The sequence below is a fragment of the Maylandia zebra genome, linkage group LG6, assembly GCF_041146795.1.
Source record: "Maylandia zebra isolate NMK-2024a linkage group LG6, Mzebra_GT3a, whole genome shotgun sequence".
NCBI classification, from domain to species: Eukaryota; Metazoa; Chordata; class Actinopteri; order Cichliformes; family Cichlidae; genus Maylandia; species Maylandia zebra.
In genome coordinates, this window is record NC_135172.1 from 1,349,775 (window position 1) to 1,352,274 (window position 2,500).

The window sequence follows — 2,500 nt, forward strand, 5'->3', positions numbered from 1 at the left end:
GGCACGAGAAAAGTTGTCGTACCATAGGCACGAGAAAAGTTGTCGTACCATAGGTACGAGGAGTGTGTGTGTGGCAAAGTGCTACTGAGCGGTGTACCAGGGGCACGGCGAAAAGTTGTTGTACCATAGGCACGAGAAAAGTTGTTGTACCATAGGCACGAGAAAAGCTGTCGTACCAGGGGCACGGAGGAAAGTTGTTGTACCATAGGCACGAGAAAAGTTGTCGTACCATAGGCACGAGGAGAGTTTGTGTGGCAAAGTGCTACTGAGCGGTGTACCAGGGGCACGGCGAAAAGTTGTTGTACCATAGGCACGAGAAAAGTTGTCGTACCATAGGCACGAGAAAAGTTGTCGTACCATAGGTACGAGGAGTGTGTGTGTGGCAAAGTGCTACTGAGCGGTGTACCAGGGGCACGGCGAAAAGTTGTTGTACCATAGGCACGAGAAAAGTTGTTGTACCATAGGCACGAGAAAAGCTGTCGTACCAGGGGCACGGAGGAAAGTTGTTGTACCATAGGCACGAGAAAAGTTGTCGTACCATAGGTACGAGGAGAGTTTGTGTGGCAAAGTGCTACTGAGCGGTGTACCAGGGGCACGGCGAAAAGTTGTTGTACCATAGGCACGAGAAAAGTTGTCGTACCATAGGCACGAGAAAAGTTGTCGTACCATAGGTACGAGGAGTGTGTGTGTGGCAAAGTGCTACTGAGCGGTGTACCAGGGGCACGGCGAAAAGTTGTTGTACCATAGGCACGAGAAAAGTTGTTGTACCATAGGCACGAGAAAAGTTGTCGTACCATAGGTACGAGGAGAGTTTGTGTGGCAAAGTGCTACTGAGCGGTGTACCAGGGGCACGGCGAAAAGTTGTTGTACCATAGGCACGAGAAAAGTTGTCGTACCATAGGCACGAGAAAAGTTGTCGTACCATAGGTACGAGGAGTGTGTGTGTGGCAAAGTGCTACTGAGCGGTGTACCAGGGGCACGGCGAAAAGTTGTTGTACCATAGGCACGAGAAAAGTTGTTGTACCATAGGCACGAGAAAAATTGTTGTACCATAGGCACGAGAAAAGTTGTCGTACCATAGGTACGAGAAAAGTTGTCGTACCATAGGCACAAGCAGTGCGTGCGTGTGTGTGGCAAAGTGTTTCTGCGCAGTGTACCAGGGGCATGTTTGAATTTACATTCTGGAGTACCAGGGGCACGAGGATTTTGCCAGTGGTGTTTTGCTTTGTCAGTGGGAGGGGGCTTAAGTGTGGGTCCACGGGGCATGCTGGAGGTCAAGGTCCATGCTGGATATGCGCTGGAGGGTAACTGCAGGAGAAGGAAAGCTAGTGGGGGATTAGAGCAGGGGAGGATGTGCGTCCCCGGGGCCTGCTGGAGGTCAAGGTCCATGCTGGATATGCGCTGGAGCGTAACTACAAGAAAGGTAAGCTAGTGGGGGATTAGAGCAGGGGAGGATGTGCGTCCCCGGGGCCTGCTGGAGGTCAAGGGCCATGCTGGATATGCGGTGGAGGGTAACTGCAGGAGAAGGAAAGCTCATGGGGGATTAGAGCGGAGGAGTATGTGGGTCCTCGGGGCCTGCTGGAGGGCAAGGGCCATGCTGGATTTGTGGTGGAGGGTAACTGCGGGAGAAGGAAAGCTAGTGGGGGAGTAGAGCAGAGGAGTATGTGGGTCCCCAGGGCATGCTGGAGGTCAAGGGCCATGCTGGATATGCGGTGGAGGGTAACTGCAGGAGAAGGAAAGCTCATGGGGGATTAGAGCGGAGGAGTATGTGGGTCCTCGGGGCCTGCTGGAGGGCAAGGGCCATGCTGGATTTGTGGTGGAGGGTAACTGCGGGAGAAGGAAAGCTAGTGGGGGAGTAGAGCAGAGGAGTATGTTGGTCCCCGGGGCCTGCTGGAGGTCCAGGTCCATGCTAGATACGTGGTACAGGGTTAACTGCAGGAGGGGGGGGGGGGGTAATGTGGGTTCACGGGGCCTGCTGGAGGTCAAGGTCCATGCTGGATATGCGCTGGAGCGTAACTGCAAGAAAGGAAAGCTAGTGGGGGAGTAGAGCAGGGGAGTATGTGGGTCCCCAGGGCCTGCTGGAGGTCCAGGTCCATGCTAGATATGTGGCACAGGGTAACTGCAGGGGGGGGGGGGGGGGTAATGTGGGTCCACGGGGCCTGCTGGAAGTCAAGGTCCATGCTAGACATGTGGTACAGGGTAACTGCAGGGGGAAGGGGGGGGGGGGTAATGTGGGTCCCCGGGGCCTGCTGGAGGTCAAGGTCCGTGCTAGATATGTGGTACGGGGTAACTGCGGTGGGGGGGCGGATCTAATGGGGGACTAGATCAGGTGAGGATGTAATGGCCAGTTCGACAGCAGCACATCTTTTTCGACCGTAAGGGAGAGAGGAGGCCGACTCTCTGCCTCGGCCAAATGGAGAGAGATTTTCAGCAGGGCCAGTGCGCCAGGAGCACATCTTTTTCAACCGTGAGGGAGAGTGGAGGCCGACTCACCACCTCG